We start from the raw sequence: 12,398 nt of genomic DNA on the forward strand, positions 1-12,398 counted from the left end.
TGAATCTGTGTTACATACAACCATAGGAGCAGTCCCCACAATTGAAACACACAATGATTTGATCATTTTGTCAACTGTTAGACAGATATCAATAATATTTATATGTGAAAAAGAAGGAAATATGTTTGCTTTCCAGCATTACATACCACAAGTCCACTTTTTCCTTTTGTCCCAAGCTGGTTTCCATAAACCAGAATGTTCATTCTCAATTTGCAATAAGAAGAATTAAAAATTCATATTGGTTTTTTATTGTTTTTTATTGTTTTTCAAGTGCTATGGTCTAATATTTCATTCTGTCACCGGTTTACAGATTAAGGAAGAAGGTGTTCCTTTAGAAAAGCGATTGCTCCAGTAGTAACATGCAAGATGTCTTTACAGGGAATGTGAGGACAACTTAGAAGGATTGTTATGGTAGAAAACATGAAGTAGCACAACAATTTGTTTTCCCTATTCTTGTTTTTGTTCTTGATGTTAAGCTCCCAAGGTGAAGGAAATCAAGTCTTTTTGAATTAAGCATTATTATTTCTGCCAGACAATGAGAGTGGTTTCTCTGCACAGTAAAGAATAGCTTTTGAAAGGAGAGAAAATTATTTTTTAGTTGCCTATATATTTCCTGGCAACTCTACTTAAGGAAGCTTGTGCGTTGCTGAGATATCCCTCTACCTGGTCTAAAAAGTCAAATAATCTTCCCAGGTCTTGTTCAACATGAAAAGGCACAGAAAATTCTCAAACTACTGAAGAGCAAAACTGCTGGGAGTGTGTAGGTGCTATAAATTTAGGGCTATTTCCTATTGTAAAAACAAACCAAGCAAAGCAGAAAAACCACCAAACACCCCCCCCCCCAAATCCAAAAAATCCAAACTGCATTCAAATTAAGATATTGTGAAGTACTAATACTTGCTTGCATCTGGAAATATTCAAGTCCTTCACAGTCTTCAAATGAAGGTTGTTTGCTGTGTTTTCTCCCTCTCAGTTTTGAGAGAGTCCTCCATTTGAGCATCTTCTCAAGACATGGTGCAGTAGAGCTATGAAAGTTTGGGAACTTTCAGAGCACTTTGTGGAAAAGTGAAGCCTCTTCTATCCTTTTCAGCATGGTCCTGGTGCTGCTGGATCCCCAGAATCAAAGTCCTGAGGTGAGCAGGGTGAAAGATATTGTCCTTCTTGACAGAGAATTAAAAGCAAGATGCTTGCACGGGGTTTCCTTGCAAGTTGCTTGCAGATGTTTTCCCTGAATTCCTGGCTGTCATTTCAAATCTCCTCCAAAAAGACTTTACAGTTTTTGTGCAAACCTACAAAACAAGAGGGCATGAGCAAGCATTCCAGCATGAATATTGATGGACAATTACAATATTTTTGTATTGTTTACTCCCAGTTGAGAATTGAAATTTAGGAGAATGAGAGTTAAAATGGCCCCTCGACGGGCCATGCATACCTCCTCTTTATCATTTCTCTTTCACACTAGTTCCAGGGTGGCAGCCTGCTGGCCCCCGATGGTTTGCTGAGCCACTCACATCTAGCTCTTCTTAAAGGAATTACTCTCAGTGAGCTGAGCACCTGGGAAATCAGAAGGAAATACCTGAGTAATATCTTCATTTCTTCATCCACTGATATAGGAGATATGTGAGACTCTGTAGTCTTAGGAAAGCTAGCAAGCAGTCATGTTCTTCCGTGCTATGGCATGAATGGCCAGGTCACTTACTTGGATACATCAGGACTCTGCTCCTGCAGATTCAGCAGCAGTGAGACCATGCTAGTGTGGATTTCCTCTTCTATTAGGAATTTATCTTTCCCATTGACAGCTCTGAGCAAATATCTAAATATTTTTAATGCAGTGCAGCATTTTTTCTGCCACTCCTGTGAAATACACTCCAGGGAAGGGCTTCATCCATTTTACAGAGTAATTGCAGCACAGACAAATCACTGACAGAAGGAGAACGGTTTTCAATTTGCCAAAATGTGGACTTTAATAAGTATTTTCACTGATGAAGAGGCTTTGAAAAGGCATGGTTTTGTGAGCACTGCAGCCAGAGTGAGGAACTAGTTTCTATTTCAGTCATGTGTAGAACTCAAACAACTTCAAATCTAATCCAATCAAATTTAAATAGTGTTGGCCGCTTATCAAAAGGGTTCTTCACTTGCATTCTTCTGAGGTTTGACTGCTTATACTATAGGGCATTTGCAGCTCCCAGGGTGACCTTGGTTGGGCAACTCATTAAGCATCTGTGTCTCAGTTTTACCATCACTACAAATGAAGATAATAACATTTACCTACTGCACTGGAACTCAGTAATAATTAAATAACATTTCCAAAACATTTTGAAACTCTGCAAGATCAATGAATGACAGAATGGTTGGATCTTCAGTTGCTGAATGCTACCAAATTAAGGCACGGGTGGTATCTTGGCATGAGCAGCATGATGAATGAAGATGTTCTACTTCTAACTTGGATATCAAGATGTCTTATTGCAGTAGGTTCATCTGTGGATGGTATTGGTTTTCATATGATGCCAAATAGTTATATACCTGTAATGCCATCCCTAGTGCATTATGGATTACACACTTGATGCTATTTTTGTGCTGATTTCATGTTGCTGTAATTCTATCAATTTCAGCAACACCACGTTTATAGCAAAAAGTGTAGAGGCTGTACAATCTCTGTATATGGTTTACATTCTGCCTTTTAGAATTCATTTTTTGTCTTTATGGGAGAAAATCTCTTCTGTTTTCACTTTTTTCTGTTCAGGGTTACCATGCACCAGTGTGTTTGGTTGTTTCTCTTACTATGGCTGATGGCAATTGCTATTATTAGTGTTTGTTGCTGGGGTATCTGGCAGAAATGCAAATAGAAAAGCCAGGCTCTGGAAGGCTGAAATAACTTTTGTCAGTTGTTCTTTTAAAGCATGTTTCCAGTTTTCCACAGAATCAGATTTTGCTTCTATTTTTATTCTGCTTACACAGACATACACACACTTTGACTAGTCCCTTAAAACTTTAACAACACTTACTAAACCCATCAGTCTGCTTTGTGCTTTACATCAGCCGAGAAGTGTTGAAATTCTGGCAATCTTCACAAATTCCACACCGTGTTTGTCCTTGCTTTTGCAGTCTGTGACAACTCTGGCAATGGCCCCAAAAGCCATCAAAATCACTCTTTCTCTTGGAATATTAAAACTATCAAAGATCTCTGTAAATATAGCTTGGATCTCTTTCTTCTGCAAAACCAGATATTAAAATGGGTGAAATAGTTGTTGTTTGCTATAAACTGGATGGAGAAGAAAATGATTAGAAAGTGCCAGTCCAATGGTGCATGGACTTAGCCATCTGCTGCGGGGACAGTGAGCTTTGCAGGCAAGAAAAGAAGGATATTTTCCACTTTCCTTCGGGTTTGTGACTTGCCATAGTGCCAGTGCATAATGTTCAGATCCTGTTGTAGCCTTTCTTACTGTGCCATTTCTGAGCAAAATGTGGGATTTTTGTGTTATGAGAGAAATCTCTCTGGTACATTCCCTGAATTCATTAGTGATCTTCAAGGATTCAAAGCCATGAACGAACAACTCCCCACTTACCTTCTACAGGTGCAGCGCTCACAACTCTGAGAAGACCAGCTTAGTTAACAGTACGATTTAGATCAACTAGCCGTTTCTTCAAGTGGCCCAGGATGTACTCATCCTTTAATACTTCATAAGCAGATTCAGTGCAGAATAGCCCAAACAAAAAAAAAATAACTGTCAAATTGGTGGGAAAGATATACTAGTGATATAGTTTGGAGCTGGCTCCCTGCCAAGTCTCCAAACCTTACCACCAGAAGTCCCCCCCCTCAAAAAAACCTCAGGGAGAAGAGGGAGAAAAAAAAAACCTAAGAAAACCCGAAACGAGAGAGAGACAACCAAAGTGATATATATATAAATATATTTACACTTATATACAATTAAAATATACAATTTCACAAGGGAAAGGGAAGGGGGAAGGGAAAGGGACAAAACCAAAATAAAATATATATATATGTATCCCGATTAGTGACCCAATATCTAACAGCTAAAAGAGTTAGTAAAGAAATAGCTCACTACTCTCCTTGGGACAACCGAGAGTCGCTCCAGAACGATCGCCGGCAACCTCTGTCTCCCAAGGTCGGCAAGGCCTAACCAGGCCTCGCTCCCCAGCACGGCAGACTCAACAGCAGGGAACCTGCACCTCCAAGCCACTGGAAGGAAAGAGAGCGAAGGCTTCTCCTCCTTTCTTCTTATAATCTGGTTTACGTAAAAATCGTAGGGAGTACTGGGTAAATCTGGACCCTTCCTTGGTTACAAACTGGTCACCAAGGAAGGCCTAGCCCAAACCACCACAACTAGCATTTGCCTTTCTTGAACTTCTCAGTTGTCTTTGCAGCTAAGAAAATCATCACTTGTAAAGTCCACTTTCCTCTGGTTATGAATATCATCCTTGCTCAGTGCCTAAGCCTTTGAAATGTTAATAGTCTTATATTTGCAGCCCTGTAGAATGACCTTATTTGTTGTAGTTATCACGCTGCTGTTGTTGTGCTGTTATTCTCAACATCCTACACCAGAAAATCCTTCAAGTGTTCAAGGCTGGGTTGGATGGGACTCTGAGCAACCTGGTGTCATGGAAGGTGTCTCTGTCCGTGGTCGAGAGGTTGGAACTAGATGATCTTTAAGATTCCTTCCGGCTCAAACTGTTCTATGAGTCTATGATTCTAGGATTTCTGTGACAGGTTTCTCATGTGAAGTAATTGCCACATTTTCGTAGTCCTTATTTTGAAGCTTGTAGTTTACATCAGAGGAAAAATAAGACTTGCTGAATGACAGTGTAGATAATAATAGTTTAAATAATCAATATGTATTACCAATGATATACATGCACAAAGATGAGTAACAGACGTTTGGGCAGCACCTGCAGCTGATCAGAATGTCCTCCAGTCAGTGCTGTTAGTGGGAACAGTCACGAGGGGTCCTGACGAAAAATATCCAGGCCTGGTGAAAGACCATCATGAACTTTTCTAATTCTTGGTGTCAGCCTTGAACTCCGTGTATGCAACTAGCTAAAGACCCCACAAATAAAACCTTCTGCATGTAAGGCTATCTCAACATTCTTTTTGTGATACTATGCCAATATATGCTAAGGCAGGGTTGAAGCCCAGGATGTTTCAGCTATTGGTGTGAATCATTCTTTTGTTGAGAAAGTCTGACAGCATTAAGCCTCAGATACCATTAATCCTTTAAAACAGGAAGGAAGCTCAGCCCAGTAACTGAGCTTCAGCACCCACTGGTGCAAGAAGGGAACCACCTTGATAAAACTGTCAAAATTGAGTCTGTGGTTGTGCTTGACAGTGATCTCTAAGATAAATACGAGAAGAAGGAATAATCCAAGGGAGGGGGCATTATAGAGCTAGTAAATTGCATAGTCCAACCAGATGAATTTAGAATGTTTTTCCCTTACTTACTTAGAGGAGGAACACCTTCCAGATAATTCTCTGGCATTTCTAAGCATTTCAACATGTTGGATAAATTTAATCAAGGAGGATTTTTCCTTCTTTATGGTAGCTTTCAGAGTTTCAAGTGAGCAGCTATGTTCAGGACTAATCAGTAATCAGCTGGCTGGCTTGTATAGGTAACCTAAGGCATACAGTAAAATAATAGAAGTTCCATTGAAATTTAAAATTGGGAACTCTGTCCTCACAAATTTTAGGATTGAATTCTACTTTTTTTTCTGTCTATGTTTGCTAATGTACTGAGCAGAATGGAATTGTGGGGTTTGTGTTGATTAGGTCTACCCAAAAGCTTACCAGTCTACTTCATGATGAAGAGCTGGTTGACTTCAAAATAGAAAAGCATGTGCATCCAAATGTCCACAGCTACTGAGACAAGAGGGGTAGATGATTTTGGCTCTGTGAGTCCTGGCACTGTACCCTGCCTATGTGTGACTAATAGAATCAGCATAGCTGCTGTTTCTATTTCTGTGTTAGCACATCCATTATTTTTTATGCTGATAACCAAAATATTCAGTTGGGTTATCAATCCTATTTACCAAATGGTATTAAATAAAGTGCTTTTCAATATCCTGGTATAGAATGGGACTGGAATCCCTTTGTGGTTTCACTGAAATTTCAGTTTACTTCAGATCATAACCTCCCTTGCACCACCATACTACGGCTAAGAAAATCATTCATTTTTTCCCATTTATTTTCTGCTTCATAACAGACATGCTGATGATTAGCTGCTCCTTATTTAAGTAAAGAAAAAGGACGAGTGTCACCTTTGGAGTTACTCTTCTTGTGTTTTATTCACTTTAAATGTCTCTTCTTCTACCAGAATAAAAATCAAGCAGGCAGGCAAGTAAGACACCCAGATGCCAGCTGAGTATCTCTGGGGTTTTTGTTCATTTCATCTTCTGCTTAGCACAATTGAAAACAATGTTCACTACAAGTCTCAGTGAAGCAAGCCTATCTGCTTGGATTAGCCCAAGCCTGATCTACCATGCTAATAACAGTTGTCTTTTCACTTCATTGCCATTATTACAGCATCTTGTGCTTTTTACATATTTTTACTTAGGAAGTATTGAATTTCAGTACACAGTCTTCTGCAAGAAAAACAGGCAGATAAGACAGCAAAATACAAACTCTGAAAGTAGATTAAATGGGAGACAGGCAGCAGATGTTTCCAAGTATACAGATATGTTGGATTTTTGTTTGCATTTAGAAACATAATGGGAAACTAGCCATTTCTTGTTTTATTTGCAAGCAATTTTCTGCTGACAGATTTTCATTTGCATTCATCAATGTTGTTTAGAGCATATATTTTTACTCAACCTGGAGCATTATTATTGCAGATGACTCTACTCCCCTTCATGAAAAATACTCGGAGAGGATTCTTCTGTCTGAAAATTTTGTAAACCAGCTGCCCTAAAAGCCTCCCTTGTGAACTTCCTCACTCAACTTATTTTTGGAGTCAATCTCAAAGTATCGTCTATGAACAGACTTCCTCTGTAGCTTGTAAAAATAGGATTATCCATTACATTAACATGTAATTACCTCACAAAACTGGATGTTTTGAATCTGTCCTCTGGGCCATTCATAACATCTGGGAGACTCACTAAGTAATGTGTCTGAAAGACCAATAAGACTAATACAGGGACATAAAAAGCCCCCACAGGCACTTTTCTTTCCTTATTATGGAATATTATAGACAGGACTTCTGCTGCCTGGAAAAAAAAATCAGAAATTTAACTTGAAAATAGTCTGTAATCTTGCTGTCTTTGCAATAAATACACTTTCCAGTTGTCCCAATCTACAACAAATTATACGTTACTGTCACTCAAGCTGACAGCAGAGGGATACTGTCACCAGTAGTAACAATTGCCACTGATCAGGTAGCAACAGTACAGTCATTAAACCTTCACTGCTGTAACTGTGTGAGGATGGAAGGCTTGAGGTTTTCTTGATCAAATTTCAGGATTTAAGATAACAATAGTAATTATTTTCTATAGGAAGGCAATAATGCACCCATTAGAAAGACTTTTTTTTCCTGAAGAAGACAGGGCCGAAAGGTCAAAAGGAATTTTTTTTTTAAATCTGTAAAATAAGTAACTTAAATAAAGACAGAGACTAAGCATCAAAAGATGAAGAAGCTATGGTAGACTTGGCAAGAAAATAAATGACCACACTGAATCATTTAACTCTACAAGCTCAGATACACTGAGCTGTGTTTGCCATAACAACATGATCCCTTCCTCATTGATTCTTTTGAGCTAACAGTCCTAAATGCCCCCTTTAAGGTAAATAGAAGCCTGAAACAGAGAAATTATCACACCTTGAAAGAAAAGGTCAGACAAATGCATTGTTCCTGTTTGATTTTTTCCCCTTCAAAATCATATCTAAATTCAGTAATAATGAAAAAAAGAAATCCAAACAAGTATTAGTCAGCACATAGTCTGCAGCTACTCTAAACTCAGGTCTTCTGACAGCATTTCTAATGAATTCCCAGTTTTCATCTACTAGGAGACAAAGGATGAAGGTATTTTACCCAACCTCTGTTACCTAGTGTATAAATGCAAGCAAATATTCTTTCAAGGTTTCTCTTTGAGGGTCACTTTGTCATAAACTTTTTCTGTTACCAGAAGCCAAAACAAAACAAAACAAAAAAAAGGGAAAGGCTTTATTGCAGACATTTCACATTTCTGACTTACTGTGGCAATGGTGGAACTCTCCATCCCAAACCCTCTTGAGAGACCCACACAAGCTCTCTCATGCTCTCTCTCTCTCCTCATAGCTCTAAAGTGATATTCCCTCCTAGTCCGATTTACACTGACCACACATAATCCACAGATAATTCCCCAGTCACGTACAAAAAGCCCTTGGTTATGAGACAAGGCAAAACTGTGCCCTAAGCTTTTCTGGGTGTTCTTACAGCAACAGGCAGCAGAAAGGCACAATCCTCAAAGTTGTGACTTCATTCACAGCTTTCAAACTTGTTGGAGTAAGGTTTGGGGATTTTTTGTCACTTTGAGGTGCTCTGCGAGAACTTGGAGGATGACATTTCTTTTGGCTCTTCCAGTTGAGTCAAATGGCTGCATACTGAAGAAAACATACTGATAGTACCAGGTGTTACCAAACCTCCTCCTTGTCATTTCTGCTGTGGAAGGGAGACTGGGAACAATTATGTGAAAGTTGGGAGGTACTGGACTTTCAACTATCTACTTCTTACTATTTTTGCCCCACAAAATGAGGCACGAGCCAGAACCACTTCAAAGCTAGCAGGATTACCTTGAGGTCCTGTGCACATTTGCTCTGTTTTAACCTGTTTTTACCTTAGTACACTGTCTTGCACATAAACCAGTTTCTGGCATACTCTCCATTGCATGATGAGCCACAGTTCTCCTGTCTGGTCAGTCTGGAGTTGTAGAGTCTGGCTTAAAACCAGCAAATTAATTTCTACTCTTATTTTGGGAATATAACTGCTTACCTATCGTGGGGGAGGGGATGTCTCAGGAAGGCTGAGACCATCTTCCTTGGATGCTATTCAGTTAGTAAGCACACAGCTTCTGCAGCTGTCTGCCTGACAGTGATTTTCTGTATAGCCTGAAGGTGGAAATAAACAATACCTATGAACTATATCACATGTAAGAAAATAAAACTTATTTAGTGTTTTTCCTGTAGATTCATTTCTTTTTATGGCCTGTGTCTGAACAAAGTGAAGGTCAGCATCTAAGTGAGATTGATTTGCAGCCCTGTGAAAGACTCCTGTGCCAAATAACAAACAGCGCATCTTCAGAAGTGCGAAAAGCTAACGACTTCGCTCTCCAAGGTGGTACATGCATCCACTGCATTGCTTAACAACTTCAACAGAACCTGATAGAGATGAGGATTTTGCAAAATGAGATCATGACACAAACACAAACAACTGGACACGAGATGGTTTAGTAATCCAGGTATTTACCTGCTCTAATCACTGGGCTTCTGACTATTCCTCATCTTTTCTGACAATGTATATAATAAAAAGTGTTTTTCAGATTATAGTCCAATGGGGATACTAATCCATATCTGAAATGTCTGTATGTGAAAACCCTAACTTAGGCATTTTCAGAAGCATCTTCCCCCTGTTTTCTGCTACTTTCTGAGACTGAAAATATGAAAATATCATGAATGTCATGAATTGTCCATCAGCATCCAAAAACTGGAAGGCTGTGGGAAATAAATGAAAACCAATGGAAGACAAATGAAATTTAATTAGGCCCTAAAAAGGCTCTGTTTACATGTGGCCAACCAGTTCATTGATGCCAGCTTTTGACTGACATAACAATGTTGTTTTCTATTTTCCAGCCTGTTTACTCTTGTACAAACAGATCAGAAATCCTTCTAGCAGCCCTGGGGAGGAACTGCTAGTTGACTTCATTTATTGGAACTGTGGGAGAACTGCAGCCTCCTTGCAAGCATGTGCCACTGCCTGGCTCTCTTTAGCAGGGTGCAGCTTTTTTTTAAGACTGGAAATAAGGTGAGACAGTGGATTTACTCCTATGTCAAGGAACAAGTTTCAGGTACACTGGGAATAAATTTTCAACATACAGAGAGAAGGCCTAGAACATAAATATGCCAAGAAAAGCCAGTATCCAACAGACAATTAGAATGGGAGAAATATAGAGTCCATCAAACAAGTGTGACAGAAAGAAATGCTAGCTTATTCTGAAAAAAAGGCATCATTACCAAGCCATAGGCAGCAGTTTTTCGGGTTTCAGGATCTCATTCATGATACTTCTAGACAAAGGTCTTCCCCTGCTTAACTGTGTTGCATTGCATATGCCCCAAGGTAAGTATGAGAAAATTCTGGATACCTGCATGGATGCTGTGGATACTCAGTGCTCTGGAAAAGCGGGAGGACAAGAAACACAAAGTCAGGTCAGACTGGCAATCCATCTAACTCACCTTCCTCTGTTGTCAGCGTTGGGTGCTTCAAAAGGAGACTTGAGATGTGGGGAGCTGACAGACAGTGGGTAATCTCTCCTTCACAACATTGCTGGAAAGGATGACATTGTTGCCCTTCCCTTACCAGCAGTAAGAGATTCTAAAATGTCATTTCAATGAAATATAATGTGGCTTGTGATATCCACATTTTAATTGCTGGCATGAATATCTTGGTGTCTTCCAATGGGACAATAATCCTCAGTGACCTTTCAGGTGAATTGCAATAATGAAGAAGCAATGCAGAGCACACTAAATTTTTTCTGTTTATTGATTAACATCTATGTTTAGAGAAAGAGGATAAGGTACATGAACATGTCATAGGTACTGTTCTGACCTGGCTAACTGCAGGACTATAGAGTGCTGTCTCTGGGCCTGAGCCTGCAGATAACAAGCTTGGGATAGTGTAATAGTATTCCAGCACAGGGCTGAGTCCTGGATAAGAGCCAAATTTGCTTTTCTTTTTATTTGCACTGGAGATACTGAAATTATTGGTATTTAGCAATAGAGGATTGAGCAGGCCCTTGGGATGAGTGGAGGAATATGAGTGGTCTAGGCATGGTTAAGTGTTGATGTAAGTATTTAGTCCTCCCTTTCCCTCTGAGTGAGATGAACAGCAGCCAGCTACAGATGTGAGCATCTGAAAATGAATCCTGTAAACTCAAAGAATTAAATCTAAGAACTAGGAACTTAATAATTTACAAAGAGTGCTTGTGAATAATTTAAACACTGCACAAGAGCCATTCCCTGGCCTGAAATCAGTTAGTCTGGTTGCTGCCTTATACTCCTCAGGTTGGCAGCTCTTCCAGGGAGGAGGGTTGGCTGCTGTCTGTGCTCGTTCAGCTCCCAGTGTAGCACAAGTGTTGGGAGGGAATAAAAATTATAAATCAATGGGGTCAGCCACTGACAAATAGCAAGCCCAAAAATAGAAAGGGAGGGACTTTTTCTGATTCAGGGGAACATAAACCTTTTGGGAAGGAACAATCAGGGCAAGACAGTTTCTCCACTCATTACATGGCCAAATATGAGGCAAATTTCAGAAAGCTAAAATGTCATGGTGATCCCAATGAAATTATTTCCCTGATAATGCCAAGCCCTTTTCCAAAGTATGGGACACTATACACCATCAGTGCCAGAACCACATGAATTCCTTAAAGTAAGAAGTTAAGATGATGTCATCATTCTGTCTGTCTGGCTCTTGAGACAGATGGTGCAATGGGCACTGCCAGTGGCATGGTGGTGTGTCAACAGAAGTAGGTACTGGACAGCAGATAGGCCAGCCCAAGAAGTTTGAGTCCGGCAAAGTTTTAAGCAACCAAAAAATGGGAAAAAAATCAGGAAATTTTAACTCAAGTCTTTGCTACCAGCATTGTCTATAGTAGTGTTTCTCTTTCCTCAGAACATCAGAGGTCACTTTTCTCAAAAACAAGCCTGCCTTTTTTTCTTACAGCTACAGGAGCACAGCAGTCGTCGGATCCAGTCCTCTTCCGTGCTTTCCCCCTGATCCCAGCAGTTAGAGCATCACAAAATACGAGTTTTTGGCTTTCTCAGGAGGTACATCTACTTCTAAGTCAGCAGTGAGAAGAAATCTCAGCATGAGAAGAGCAAACGCTCTTTTGTATAATATGTCATCTTTTGAATCAAAAGTAAAACCAAAGTTTAAACAGTTGCATTGAGTAGCACTAACATGCTGTTAGGGAGTATGCTTGGTGTGGCCTGACTTCACTAGTTACACTTTGCCTCATGTTCAGAGTTTTGTGCAAGGGTATCAAATCTTTGTGCATAAGCCCATCTGGTAATCTGTTTTCCCTGTAGATTATTTCTGGACATCACTGGCAGCTTCAGTTGTTTTGCAAAAGGATAAATATCCCAAAAGTCACTGCAGTTCTTTGAACTTTGTGAGGGTGTGTGCTGTCTAGAGAAGTCCTCT

The sequence above is a fragment of the Pseudopipra pipra genome, chromosome 2 (genome assembly GCF_036250125.1).
Source record: "Pseudopipra pipra isolate bDixPip1 chromosome 2, bDixPip1.hap1, whole genome shotgun sequence".
In the NCBI taxonomy this organism is placed as follows: domain Eukaryota; kingdom Metazoa; phylum Chordata; class Aves; order Passeriformes; family Pipridae; genus Pseudopipra; species Pseudopipra pipra.